Here is a 16,315-nt window from a genome sequence, read left to right as displayed (position 1 = left end):
AGAACTGAACTAGAACTGAACTGGAACTGAACTAGAACTGAACTAGAACTGAACTAGAACTGAACTAGAACTGAACTAGAACTGAACGAGAACTGAACTAGAACTGAAATAGAACTGAACAAGAACTGAACTACGACCCATTTTATCTTAAAGCAGTGTTCTTTTCACTACATATTTATTTGTTCGCTTCTGTACGCACAATGTTTAAATATTTTTGTTTGTATTGATATGTCGTATTGTGGTCTATTTTCACATACATATATAACATCTAACTAATACAGACTCATACATTCTCCTGTAGTTCGGGGTGACTGTCCTAGTAGTAGTCTCTCAACTGTTGTTGAGATTAGATACTAAAATCAAAACCAACTCGGTACGAAATTTTATTGAAGGATCGTTTAAAGATTACGATCACACTTCACGTCACTTAATTCATAACAGTTAGTTTATTAGGTTGTAAAGAGTTTGAATATTCCATTTATTTCGAATATTAAACTTCTTTCCTTGAATTGATTGGAAAGACATATAATAGTTTTTTTTTAAAGGAACTGTAGTCCCATATTCTTCTTCCCGGTGTTAGTTTTTTCTATCTGTAATACAATAAGATGTTATAGTTGATGTAAAATCACTTTTAACAGATGCCTGTCAAACAGAAATTAAGTGTTCTTGAGTTGCATTCTTTTGTTATCTCCACATGTTTTACAACTTAGTTGTACTGGTGTCCTTAACGATTTCCTCACTCTGAGGAAATTTTTCTTTCTTTGGAAAAATGTGTAAATTATATTAAAATCGGAAAAAAGGGATACACTGACTCTTGTAAAATTACTAGACAAATTTAAAGTAGTAGTTTTTATTGAACTATTTACTATAAATACAGTAGTACGCATACAGCTACAATTCTATATACAACCATAAGCAAATATTTCCTTTACTACAACTAGTAAAGCTGCTGTTACTTATGTTTTTTGTAGTTATTTGCAACATTTTATAAGTGCTGCAAAGAACAAGGGATATTCTTTTTATTGTCCTGTTCATATATTGTATAGTTGTAGTTACAAATGATAATATGAATATGAACTTTGAATGTCATGTTGTTGTTGTTGTTGCTGTTTTTTTCCTAAACCACAATGTGTGTTTATTGAAGTATGTAAAAATGTAGAAAATTTACTCATGTGGAATGTTGCAAATTGAGATTGCAATCATTGTTTGAATGTTTAAACAGATTATGGGTATTGTTTTTTTTGCTTTCTAAACATTGTATGTTTGAGTAACTTTGTCGTTTTCTTTTAATGGTAAAACTTCTTCTTGAATAGTTTTGGCAATAAAAATATACATTTGATTAGGAAGTGTTTGCATGTTTAAGAATAAAATTTGTATGTGTATGTACAATGTTATTATGAATACATAGTAGTGAAAGCAGTGTAAGTTTTTAAAACTGTTAAGAATATTGGAACTTAAATATGTAGTCGTTTTTGAATAAAGTTTAAATTTTAATATGAAGTTATAATTGGGAGCATTTAAGTGAAGAAAAGAAATACTTTTTGAGCAGATTATTGTGGAAATCTTTTTAGTAATTTAAAAGATTTAAAAATTCTTTGAAATTTATAATTAGCTTTGATGTGCTTTAAAAGATATTGAAACTTTAGTTGTTTAATCTTAAAGTAAAATAAAAAGAAACTTTATTGTTTATAATAACAAATACTAGTCATTTTTAACCATTTATCAAAAAAATACTTAAAAACCACTTAAAGAAATCAAATCACATCATTAAGTCCATCCATTATAATTTCCTTACACAGTATGACTTCTACGTTTGTTAAGCCTCACCAGACACCCAATTTCCAACAGTCATTTATTGTCAAAACTTTAACTAAATAATCCTTTTAAAGAAATTTAAACAAAAATTCTTTTGTATATACAGGCATCACAACAGCACCATCATCAACATCACCATCATCATCCACTTCACAATTCATTTCGAAACGCTGTCAAAGTTTTATATACGATTTTAATCCATATGCGGCAAAATCGTATTAAAAGACAAATTGTTGCTGTGGCAGATTAAAGGAAAGATGAACAAGACAAAGTGGTATGTAGTATTGTTTGTAGCAAAGAATGAATGGCTGGTTGGTTGGTTGGATGTTTCAGGAAAAATAAGTTTATTTATATTTAGGTTGTTCAAAGGCATAAACAAATTTATAAATTAAGATATTTTTAAGTTTAGATAAGTCTTTTGAGAGACTACATTATGGATGTTATATTAGGCGAGTTGATGGGTTTGTATCTTTAAGATCACGTGGCAAGAGATAGAAAATATCTGCCTTAAAATTACAGTATTTCAAAACGAGATCAGGTTCACTCCACTCCAGCTTCTAAGCAGCATGTCATCAACATCTAAAACACAAAAGGTCATCATATACAGCAGTTGAAGATTCAACAAACGGTAGTTGGCGTAAACGATGACTTTGTGATGAGAAGTTTATTGAAAGTGCTAACTACATACAACAAAACTCTTTTTATACTCTACACCACTTTAGTGTAATAGGTATATTGGGTTTGTGCTGATGTTTGTAACGCACAATAATATTGGTCCTTTAGCAATGTCCGTCCGTCCATTTAAACCTTGTAATCAAACCACAGGTCGCAATTTTAAAGATAATACAATAAAATTTGGTACATGATCTCCTATTGGACGATCAGGGACGAAGCCTATTAAAAATGACTAGCTCTGATGCAACTGAAACCGAATAGGGCTTGTCAACTTTTTAATCAAACTACAGTTCGCAATTTTTGGTATAATTCAATGAAATTTGGCGCATGATCTTATAGCCTTTTATATGAGAGTTTCATGTTCGTTGTGACCTTTATAAATTAAGTTAAGAACATCAAAAGTTTTGCTTAGTCTTTCTGTATGATTTCATATCTTTGATATTAAATGCCCCAGGTAGAAGAACGGTTTCGATTCCTACAAACCTCCGGGTCCTGACGGTATAATACCTGCACATTTGTAATACAATGCTGTGTTCTCAAGGCTTGGCTAACGCGGATATATATGGGCTGCCTAAAATGGTCTTATATACTTGATCCTTGGACCAAGTGTACTACTACACTCGCTAGTACATCATATTGAAAAGACACTAGTACAAGGGAAATATACACTTGTTGCCTTCTTGGACATCAAGGGAGCTTTTAGTAATGTTCATTCTGAGTCGATAACAACGGCCCTGGTCTGGGTATAAACCACCCAGTAACAGCTCAACTTCTGTGGAACCTGACGTTGAACCCACTTTAAGGTCTTAGTGTATGAGGATGGAGATTGCACTCATGTGGAGCAATGTCAGTAATAAATCCATTGAAAACGGAACTTGTTCTCTTAACTAAGAAGTACAAGATATCCATCTTTACATATGATGATATGATGTCACTTTAGCATTCTTAATTGTCTAGGAGAAATCCCTGACAATATTGACTATTGCATCGCCAAACCATCTGTTGATAGAAGCTTCTCAGTGCCTATACAATACGATTCCAATGTGATGGAAACAATCCTCCATGACAGATAAGGTATTCACCAAAGGCTCAATATCAAACCATTGTGCAGTCGGTGGCTTTTTAGTTGCACATTCGAGAACGGAAGTTTCCTTCAAGCTTCCTGACTAATGTAGCTTTCTCCAGGCTTAACTTTCAAACATAAAACGAGTTGCAAACTGGCTCAGGTTTTACCGAATATATTGTGTTAATATTCGAATATATACCGTAGCCTGACAGCCCTTAAAGTTCTAAGTGGTGTCTAAACAACATCAAACTTAGTCCTAGAATGCCGGGCTTATTTTATGAAATGGCAAAACATTTCACACTGGATTCCAGGACATCAACAAATTCCCGGTAATACCATTGCGGAGTCTCTTGCTAATCGAAATTTTTGTACGTGAAAAATTGTATGAGCAGTGCAAATGGACGACTGTTGACATATTACAATCCACAGAATTCCCAAGCCCTTTTCTATATTCCGAAATTCAATCATTAGCTCTTCGAGCTCCATACAATAAGACTGAACTTACCCAATAATGACTTCTGCAGAAGCTATCAAGATGAAAAGGAAAAAGTAAGTATAATTCCTCTGTCATTTTCCCATCCTAGCAGATCATAGAATTGGTCTGCTAGGTAGCTACTTTTTGTATGACTTAGCTGATATATCGGAGATAAACATCCGAAAGATAAATTCCTATATTCGTGCGACAAACTGGTTCGGTTTAGGAATCCAGAGTAATTAGGATGAAGTGTACTGACCATTTTCTCTCGTTTCAGGTATCACAGAAGCATCAGTATACTAGACCCAAGTGTGTCTCCAGTGAAGTCTGAATTATAAATAGACTGGCCCTCTATGGAAATCCTTCTCTCACAGCCTATAGAGATCCTAAAAACTGATTGGGCCCAATTAACTACTATCCTTGATTTTCTTCTTCTTCTTCTTTTCTTTATGTCGGACTGTAAGAGGAGCTTTCAATAACAGCTCTTAATAGAAACAGGGACCTAGGACAATCCAACAATCATGATGGAATCCAAGGTTAATGCAGCTGATAAAAGATTGTATAAAATTGTTTCAGCTTGGACGACTATCACAATTGCTACAAGAGCGACATTAGCCTAGGACAATCCAATAACAATGATGAAATTGAAGTTAATGCAGCTGATGACAGATTGTAGAAAACTGTACAAACATGGACACAATAGCTGCAACAATTTCAATGGGAAACCAAAAATATTTAAAAGGGAATCAGGGAAACAATTCTGCAAAAAACTTAGAGATGATTGAAGAAAACTCTCGTTGTCGTCGGAAATTTTTTTTGGGTCAACTATGGCTTTTAATGAGAAACCAGAAGACCTAAAATGAAATAATGAAAACAATTCTGCTTAAATTAAAGAAATAGAATAGAGGCATCTTCCATCTGGATATGGAAGGTGTTTTCAGAATCCCAAATACATCAGGATTCTAAATGAATTTGAAACGTTTGTGAACACTAGAACATTTTGTGATTAAACACACATTCCGAGCGGAAAAAATGTTGTAATTTTGAACTCCTTGTAGAGTTACAAAATTTTTGGATGAATCCATAAATCTGCTAGTAATATAGTCCTTAACCTTTTAACCTTTAGTTCCGAATGACATATTCAGGGCATGACTTCATTTAGAGCCATCATACCTAAAGTTTTAGATAAACTCTAACCATATTATGGTTACGGAGAAACTATAAACATTGTAATTATATGACAATGGCTATTCAAGAAGAATGGTGTAATGGTGTATGATGTTTTTTGTTCGATTTTAAAGATGTGTATTTTCGGGCCATATAGGGTATTCAGAGTTCGTCATTGCCACGCATAAAACTCACAAACTTGGCCTTCTTAAGTAATAATACCCAAAACAACTGCCGCTGCTGCTATAGCTGTCGCCGTTGATGATTACGCTCGATTGTTTGGAGAGTTAGCGACTCTCAAAGAAATGAGAATGAATGACATAATTATGGGCGACAACATAATTAAGAATGACATGCAAAAGTATGAATTATCACTGAAATGTCACAAAAAATGAAATGAATGCTTCAGTTTGAAATAAAACGCACAGCTAGCAAGCACGCAGACTAACAAACGAATGAACAAAACTTCAGTCACAATCATAATGATAAATTGAAAGAGTTGTTGTTCATGGAGATGGGAGTGAGCTACAGACGGACTCCCAAATGTATGTGTGTATGTATGTATATTGGTGGCTATACACGGCGTGTGGGATTAAGTGTGGCAAATTTATGATATGAAAAATTATGTTTTTTCTTTCTTTTTGTCCAAACAGCCTGTTGATGTGTTTTCTTGATAATTTGGGGATTTTAGGAAATTTGTTTGACTTAAGAAAAAAAATAAAAAGTGAACAACGTCAAAAGTTTTATTAAGAGTGAACGAAACAAACAAGGGAAAATAAAGAAATAATGACAAATGAATTTTGTATGTGACAAACCCTTTACGCGTAGGATTTTAAAACATGAAACTTTGATGTCTTGCTTGATTAAGCGACAGAGAAATGTCTGAAAGGGATTTTTTTAAATGTGATGAATGTCGAAAATTTGTTTTCTTGAAATAATATGACATTTAGATGCTATTTATCGCAGTCAGATGTTAGATGAAAGAAAAAAGTTGGAAAATTTTCTTATCTGTTTAAGAAAGTGGTAATGAGTGCAGAGCGGAAAAAAGAGTTTGGGATTAAGAATTAAATTATTAATTATATTATGTAGGAAGTTTATCGTTTAAATTTTGAATGTTTTAAAGACAATTTTTCTCAACAAATTTTCTATAGAAAGAAAAATTTTAGGAAAATATTCTATGAAACCTTCCTAATTTTTTCTATCTATCTATCTATCTATCTATCTATCTATCTATCTATCTATCTATCTATCTATCTATCTATCTATCTATCTATCTATCTATCTATCTATCTATCTATCTATCTATCTATCTATCTATCTATCTATCTATCTATCTATCTATCTATCTATCTATCTATCTATCTATCTATCTATCTATCTATCTATCTATCTATCTATCTATCTATCTATCTATCTATCTATCTATCTATCTATCTATCTATATTAACACTTTCTCTGGACACACTGATGTACATCCTCCTTTAATAATTATCCTCACCTCTAACATTTATTTAACTATACATTCTCAATCTAAAAGAAAGTCCATTTACAAAATATTTTAAATACAATTTTGCCATGAAAAAGGAATTCCGATATCCTCATAACTTTGTTCTTCAAATAGCTAACATTCTCCAGAAAAGGATTTGTTTTCAACTAATAATAAAAACAGAAAAACTTTCAACATTTTATTTGGTTTTTGTGTGTAACAATCAACATTTGTTAAATCGTTTTACATGTGTAAGAAAATGTAAATGTAAAGTTTTTCTCAAACAAGTTATGTCCTACGTAATATAGATGTCATATATACATATATTCCCTGGTTCACAATGGTAATAATCGTGCTCGAGTATGTTTTAGTTAGTAGTTGGTATGTGGTTTGCTATAATACTAGTAGTAGTTGTCATAGTTTTTATTGGTTCAATGAATAGAGCATAGTTTACTTTCTATACATATGTAAGTATGTTTAAATGTATTCATATATTAAGAAACTATTCGTATATAGCGCTTCATGGCATTCACTGGTATTTAAACTTTGATTTCTTTGGCATTTATGGCCGAGTTACTACAAGAACACAAACATTTCAACACATTCCATTTTATAACCAGGAAAACGATAAAAACAATATGATTATTGTCTGGGATAACTCTATTTAGCAGTAAGGTTAACAGCAATGTTTTTTAAACTTTAATAACACATACTACATACAACATTATTATTGCTGTTCAATTTGCGGTAATGGGTAAAAATGTAGCAATTTTATAAGTAGAATTTTAGAAAGATAAAAATGTTTAACTGCAACTATATTGAAACTGGTACTGAAATGGAACCGGATCTAAATTGAAACTGATACAAAAATAGAATAGATCTAAAACTTAACAAGAACTGAACTAGAATTGAACTAGAACTAAACTAGAACTGAACAAGAACTGAACTAGAACTGAACTAGAACTGAACTAGAACTGAACTAGAACTGAACTAGTACTGAACTAGAACTGAACTAGAACTGAACTAGAACTGAACTAGAACTGAACTAGAACTGAACTAGAACTGAACTAGAACTGAACTAGAACTGAACTAGAACTGAACTAGAACTGAACTAGAACTGAACTAGAACTGAACTAGAACTGAACTAGAACTGAACTAGAATTGATCCAGCCAAGACAATAAAGTGTGTCGGTAATCCGCAAGCTGGTTTTGTTTGTCTTGTAGCTTTGAAGTCCAAAAGAATTTATATTTGAAATTTTTGTTGACAAACCGGTAGATGGTAACAACAATCTTACCTGATAGACATACTAATACATTAGATTAATTAATTATTTACAACATTTCATTTAAAACTATACCATATTCCACAATATGATGTTATCGTTTTAACACAAAATTTATTTAGTACATCAACTGGTGTAAAATCAATTTAATTTACTTTTTCTTTATTACAACTATTTTGAAGCTGTTTTTAACAAATAAGCTGTTTTTAACAAATTGTTTTAATATAAATTTTCTTTATAGTGTCTAATAACACACATTTCAAACTGTAATTGCTTATAACGAATCAAAGATTGAGATTTTATCTTTGTGAAGACATACTTTTAAAGCATCTTATTCTTAAAATACATAGGTATGTTTGTATGTGTAATTGTTCATTATGTATTTATATATGTTTATATGAAAATAACACTTAAGAAGCTATGCAACATTTTATATGTTTCTAAATGTTTTCGTTGTCAATTTAAGATGAATTTTCTTTGACAAGCAGATAACTGCAACAAATGAAACTTCTATGGCAACAGTACCGGAGCGTTCAGATTCATACACTCCTAAGATTGCAAATGATCATTAGATAGACAGGTAACTTTAGTAACATCAAAGCGTTACTAGCTACAAAAAAAAAAAAATTTAGATTATGCATGCATTGCTAAAGTGTTCTCTCTAGGAGTTTACAAGCTTATCGCAGCAATATTGAAAAGTAAATATGTTTACAAGCTGCATGATTTTTGACATGATCATATACGACTTTATTTGCATGTTACATTGTATAAAGGGGCCTATTATATATATGTAATGTAAAATATTTTTTTTAAAAAGTTAAGCATTTCAAATATGTATATGAGATAATGAAATATATCCGCTTATTTGGACAACATATGTTCAAAACTTTGTGGTTATACCTATATTTTTGACGAAGTAATAATTCCTTAACCTCTTTAAGCCTGCGCAACTACACTACCGAGACATATTTGGTAGTCTGAGCTACCCAACAAAATGGATCGGGATTTCTCTTTTATGAACTGATACCCAATGTACGTACGAATTTTCAAAGTCAATTGATTCCAGTAGTTGCCACGACAATTAGCCGCGTGGCATGAATCAATATATCTTGTTGATATGGCAACAGTACCGAAGAACTTCCCCGAAGCGTAAAAAGGAATACTAAATCAGTCCCAATCTCTAATATATGGAGAATTTCCCGATCTTTCACCAACTATACCGACATCCCACATATACCGGCATCCCACTACGATCAGGTTTAGGAATCCAGCTTATGCTGCTTTGTACACAGACCTGTTCGAGGAGAGATTTTATTCTACCCATTAGCTTTAGGTTGTTTTAGTCCTTTAACAAACATTCCCTACCCGCGGTTTTGGGTATTAAACCATACCCACTACGTGGATCCCGAAGGAACCTCAAACAACTGACCAGCCAGACAAGTCCTGCAGGCAACTGGCCACACGTAGTAGTTTGCCATCACCAGTTTATAGTCCCGGCAGACTAGAGCTATTGGTAACACCTCCATACCTCGAGATTGCAATATCACCAAGATGTAGATTTTCACAAAAATAACATGCCCCGGGAGTGACGGACGGACATACGGATGTGAAGTAGAACTAGAACTGAACTAGAACTGAACTAAAACTGAACTAGAACTGAACTAGAACTGAACTAGAACTGAACTAGAACTGAACTAGAACTGAACTAGAACTGAACTAGAACTGAACTAGAACTGAACTAGAACTGAACTGGAACTGAACTGGAACTGAACTGGAACTGAACTAGAACGGAAGTAGAACTAAACTAAAAATGTTTAGTTAGTTAGTTAGTTAGTTAGTTAGTTAGTTAGTTAGTTAGTTAGTTAGTTAGTTAGTTAGTTAGTTAGTTACTTCACACACAGATCCTGACCTATCTAATGATCAACCTATCAGACCATTTACTATTTGGTACTTACTTCAAAAATTCAGCTTCAGCTACTAACGTTTTAATCATTTCAACATGATACCAAGCAAACAAACTGGCAGTTAGGCAGGCAGGTAACTCATCAATCAGTAACACTCTGCCAAATCAGACAATCTGTTATGTTGATGTTAAATTTTTTTCCTGTTTGCAAGACGTAAAGTTAAAACATGTTGTATGCCATAAGAAGTGAAAAGAATTTTTATTTACGACTTCCACAAATAGAAATCTTTTGGATCTTTATTTATATGTTACATGTATTGGCTATTAATACAAGAAAAGTGTTAGTTTAAATTAATAACCCTAAAAGGTAGAACATTTATTTTTATCTATTAAAACATGAGTATTTATTACATGAACAACTTTATGTGAATTGAAAATGTTTTTGATTCGTATTTGTGATTAGAATAGTTTTATTAAATTGTGCAGTTCCATAATTGTTAACAGTTTTTTTTATAGCAGAGCATAACCCTGACTAATGAGCGAAAATTGTTTCATTTTAATATTAACACACGATCACTCGGTTATTCTACTCAAAAATGATTGATGTAATATCTCAACGTTTTATTACGAAATGCAAATCAACATGTCGCATCCATTTATCTAATAGATTTAACAAAACTCATATTTATACTTTTTTTGTAAATCTCCACCAGTATTTATGTGTATTTGCCTCTCTGTAGTTTACTTTGAACTTAAGAAACAAATGTAAATTTAAATTTCTTTTGACAGTTGTCATTATTCATTTAGATTTTTTCAAATGTAATATAAAAGAATTATGAAAATAAAACTCTATACTATTAAATACACACATACATACATATACAGCTGAATGTGCATGGATACAATGACAACAACTTACTCTAAGATCATTTGTTATTATTGCAACATTTACAATTAATTATTGTTATGTTGACATTACAATGTGCCATGCTATGAAATCTGTCAAAAATTTTGACATTAATCTATTTTAAATATATACATATGTATATATAAAGAAAATACACAATGACAACAACAACAACAAATGGCAGCAACAACTATAACAATTCAAAAATAATAATCATAACTTAAACACTGGCATAAAGCTGACAACTGTGCGTGACTGAAATTTAACTTGACACATTTTTATTGTGAATATGTAATTGTGTGTGTTTTTTTTTCACAAGTAAAAATATTCTCATATGTATGTGTTTATGCAAATTTGTTATATAAAGTAACAAAAACACAGCAAGCAACAACTTATAACATTTCCTTCCTTTTGTCACACACATGAAAGTATGAAACTATCTCAGCAATAGAGTGTCATTGCACAGTGGGGTACAATGCAAGTACATGGAAAAGAAATCAAATTAAAGAATTGAAGTATCGTAGAGAACTCGTTTTCTTTGTTAACATTGAATCGTTTGCAAAAATAAAGTCCTGGGGGACTTATATTGAAGCCAAGTATAACGTTTAATCATCAAGTTAGTCTTTCTCTCTAAGAATGAAATATAATCTTGAAATTCTTTGCATGATTGATCTTTTTGAGATCACCACAGGATATTTTGTAATGATCCTTAAAGTTAAATACAAAAAATGTGCTTAGGTCCTGCATTTGTTTATCGTTTTGAATGTTAGATTGAATAGTTGATCAACTGCATGATTATGATTACTTTAAAGTCATTCCTCCTTAATTTGAGTGTTCACGCTTTCTCTTGGTCCAGGTCAGTAGAAAATTTTAGTACAAATGACTCTTGTAGTGTATAATAATTATTATTTCAATACAAAGTGTCAGGATCCTATTCTAGAAATGACACTGACAGATCATTTTGTATATACAGCAAGTGATAATAACGAAACATCTGAATTTCGTTTCTTTTAAATTCTTATTTATTGATCATGATCGAAGATTTTCCGATTAAGCAAACCGTAATTTGAGTTTGATCAGGGTTTGAAGATCATGTCAATATTTGACTTTAGTAGTTGCTCATCTCTAATAAAGAGTTTCGAACTCTCCTATCCTATCAATGCTGGTAGTAAGTAATTACTCATCTTTAAAGTAGAGTTCCGATAGAGAAGAGTTATAGTAGACTTAGAGTAAGAGTAGGCTCAAAGCAGAGTAAAGAAGAGTAAAGTAGAGTAGAATAGATTAGAGTAGATTAGGGTAGAGTAGAATAGAGTAGAGTCAGAGCATAGTTGAAGTTATTGACGTATAAGGTAGAGTATGGCACGTTACGAAATAAAGAAAAGGAATGTATTAAATCCAAGCTAAGTATAGTAGAGTTAGAGTGAAGTTAAATTAGAGTTAGAAAAGAGTTAGAGAAGACTTAGAGTAGACTTAGATTAGAGTTAGAGTAAGAGTAGGCTCAGAGTAGAGTAGAGTAGAGTAATGAAGGGTAAAGTAGAGTAGAAAAGATTAGAGTAGAATAGAGTAGAGTCAGAGCATAGTTGAAGTTATTGATGAATAAGGTACAGTATGGCACGTTAGAGTAATAAGAATTAAGATAAGAGTTAGAGTAGAGTTAGAGTAGAATTATAATAGAGTTAGAGTGGAGTTAGAATAAGAGTAGGGTCAGAGTAGATTAACAAAGTTGAAGTTATTGAAGAATAGAGTAGAGTATGGTACGTTAGAGTAATCAGAATTAAGAGTAGAGTTATAGGAAAGTTACTATATCGTTAGAGTAGAGTAATAGTAGGGTCAGAGTATAGTAGGGTTAGAGTAGAGTAGGGTCAGAGTAGAGTAGATTAAAGTAGAATAGAGTAGATTAGATTAGATTAGATAAGAGTCAGAGTGGAGTAAATTAACCTTGTTGAAGTTATTAAAAAAATAGAGTAGAGTATGACACGTTAGAGTAATCAGAATAAAGAGTAGAGTTAAAGGAAATTTACCATAGAGTCGAAGTTTAGTTGTACTACATTTAGATTTAACCTAAAGTAGAGTTAGAGAAGAGTCAGAATAAAGAGAAATATAGGTCTATAGTACGGGTTTATAAGTAACTCGAGGCGTACTGAAGTCGAATTGGATTATTTTATACCCTCCATCAAAAAAGATGGGGTTATATTGATTTTGTCATTCCACTTGTAACACATCGAAATATTGATCTTAGACCCAAAAGTATATAAAGCACGATATAGTCCGAATGGAAAGAGGTAGAGAATTGAAAATTTCCACAAATATATCTTATAAGTAAGGTTTGTTTGATATTGAAAATGAGCAATATCGGTCGAGTATAGCGACCATATCTTTTCTACTATCTGAAAGAAACATCTATAGCGGTGAAATTTCACAGGAACGCATTTTATAGGAAATTTAATCTGTCCATAATTGCCCGTAGTCTTCATATATGGAAAGGACATTAATGCTCAGAAGGGACCTTAAGAAGCATGTATAACAATAAAATTCGACTAAAATAAGGTCTGTATCCCATTTTTTAAGGATCAGTCATTAATCGACCCGACCCGTCATAAAAAGTATCCTTCCAAAAGATTCGCATGGTCGAATATGATTGAGTAAAAATAGAATTTGAATACAAACTGTGATCTAGATCGTACACCTAACAGTTAAACCATTAATACATTACATCTTACATTGGAGACAAGTACTTATGTCGCTCGCTTACAAATAGGTAGTTACGTAAGCTATTAACACGCACGTTAAATAACGATACGAATGTGAATACTACGATCTGGTCCTCGTTAGTAAGATAATCAAAATTTTAAATATTTTGTTGGGACTTTCAAATCTATATACATATCAAATTATCTTATTTCTTCCGAAAATATTCCAACCCACTGTAAAAGTACAACAAAAACTAAACTCACCAACTACCCAATGAAGAGGCGTGTGAACTTTTTTAAAGAAAACTAATTTTCATATTTGTTACAGTTGACATTTAAGCATCACTTTGATTTCACATTTTTGCGACTCCTTCTGAAGGAAGAAGGATAGGTAAGCAGCACAAGTACAAACTATGTAAATAAAATTGTTAAACAAAATTTCCTAGAAAGGAAGCAAACAGCTGAAATGCAACCGTTTTAAACTTATGTTTAGAGTTAAACATGATTAATGAATTTGTTATGTATATAGTGTATAAATTTTTGATTTTCTTCAAGAATAAAAATTCTTTTTTCTAGCGTTTGAATAGAAAAAGTGAGGTCTTTTCACAAAGAAAAATACAACAAATGTTTAACAATTTTTTACAATATTTTAATAGTACAACTCATTAGTTTTCTTTATACAGTAAGAAGTTGTTCAACTATATGCTGTAACAGGGGTGGGGATGTTTATGAGTGGGGGCCATCAAAAATATTTTTGAAATGAATTCTGTTTGACAGGCTGCTGTAGCTATAGGTGTGTTCTGATAATTAAAGATTTTGAATCTTAGAAATTTAAAATTGCAATAAAATTAGCAAAATTCTTATTCTTTAAAAAAGGTTGACCATTCATTATTTTTCTTACATTTTATGGCAAAGAAAAAGAACTTTTTACATTTTATTTATTATTTAAGGAGTTAAGGATAATTGTAGTTTGTTTTGTGCCATTTTTGTTGTTTTTGTTCAAAATTTTACACGAAAAGCATGATGTTGTGTTTTTTGTTGTTGTAGTTGTTGTTTCATTTGTCTGTATCTTTTCATGAAATGAAATGCATGACAATTGCAATTTATTTTATTTTAGGTTCAGTAGTAGTTTTTCTGTTATTTTTCTCATTTTACCGAAAAACCTTCTTTAGATTTTTCTTTTTCTTCTATATACTTTGTTTGCATTCGGCACGTTTTTCATTATATTTCGTTATATATTTTAACGCTTTCATGCTTAAATTTTGTTATACCCTACACCACTATAGTGGGGAGGGTATTATACGTTTGTGCTGATGTTTGTAACATACAAAAATATTGGTCCAATACCCACCTTAAAGTATACCAATCGATTCAGAATCATTTTTTGAGTCGATTAAGACATGTCCGCCGTCCGTCCGTCTGTCCGGCTGGCTGGCTGTCCATGTAAACCTTGTGCGCAAGGTACAGGCCACAATTTTCAAAATAATTTGATGAAATTTGGACCAAGCATATTTTGACAGGGACGAAGCCTATTGAAAATGGTTGAAATCGGTCCATTATTTCACCTAGCCACCATACAACCGTACCTCCCGATTTGAACTGTTTATGCCATAATTACGTCAAATATTCTATTATCTCTCTGAAAATTGGCACAAATAAGTTCTATATAAGTATAAATGATACTGCAGATTTTCATAAGGATTGCCCCTTATTTCACCCTAGCCCCCATACAAACCCCCCTTCAAAAAATGACTTAAACGTCTAAAATTGACTTGTAACCATTTGTATCGCAATGAAACTCAACAAAACTAACTGTTATTTTAAAATATATCCTTTTCCCAAATTTATCGAGGATCGGCCCATATTTGACCTATACAAAGCCTCATTTAGAAATTATAGTTTGTTTTTATCAATAAATTGCTTAAATATTTTGGAATTATGGTAATATTCAACGTAAAAGTTTCATTATAAAAATTTTAAAATATACTCATGATGTAGGGTATTATATGGTCGGCCATGCCCGACTATACTTTCCTACTTGTTTTTCAGTTAAACTATTTTTTTTGCTATATTATTTATATTTTCAAATATTTCTTAAGATTAAGTTAAGTTCATTTATTACAACCCTCCTTTAGCTTAACGTCATTCGTTATTGTGATTTTCATCATTGTTATGTTTTATTCTGTGTTTTCATTTTTACTCTGCTGCGAAGTAAAACACATTGTTGATTGTGTGCATTTTTCATGACAGCTACGTGTTGACAGCTGTCATCGTGTCATATGATTAATGTTTGTCAAAAACAAATGTAACATTTCGCCAAAAAAAAAATAATAATAATAACCCAAAAATAAAACAACAACAACAAATAATGGAAAGAAAATTAAAGTGACTAATGACTGTAGAATTACCAGACAAATTATATGTGTAAGGGCTGTAGTATAGAGTAAAGTGAGTGTGTAGTGTCTGACAAAAAAGTCGAAAGTATAATTTATTATGTCATAATTATTTAAGGTTTCTCTGCATTATTTACAGTTATGAAATATAGTATTTTTGATGTCTGCAGATAAAATGTTATTAAATGTGTATTATTTTCTTGGGAAAATTTTTGGTTCATTATTAATTTTAAGAACAGTAATTAGAGGGCTTATCAGCAAAATTTAGTGACCGTTAACTTGGCTTCGAAATTTGATATTGATGCTTATAGTTTTCTTTAAAAAACGGAGTTTAATATAGAGTTGTGTAGTATCTATCTATCTATCTATCTATCTATCTATCTATCTATCTATCTATCTATCTATCTATCTATCTATCTATCTATCTATCTATCTATCTATCTATCTATCTATCT

This window comes from Lucilia cuprina, chromosome 2, assembly GCF_022045245.1.
Source record: "Lucilia cuprina isolate Lc7/37 chromosome 2, ASM2204524v1, whole genome shotgun sequence".
Taxonomy (NCBI): Eukaryota; Metazoa; Arthropoda; class Insecta; order Diptera; family Calliphoridae; genus Lucilia; species Lucilia cuprina.
This window is presented reverse-complemented; position numbering follows the sequence as displayed.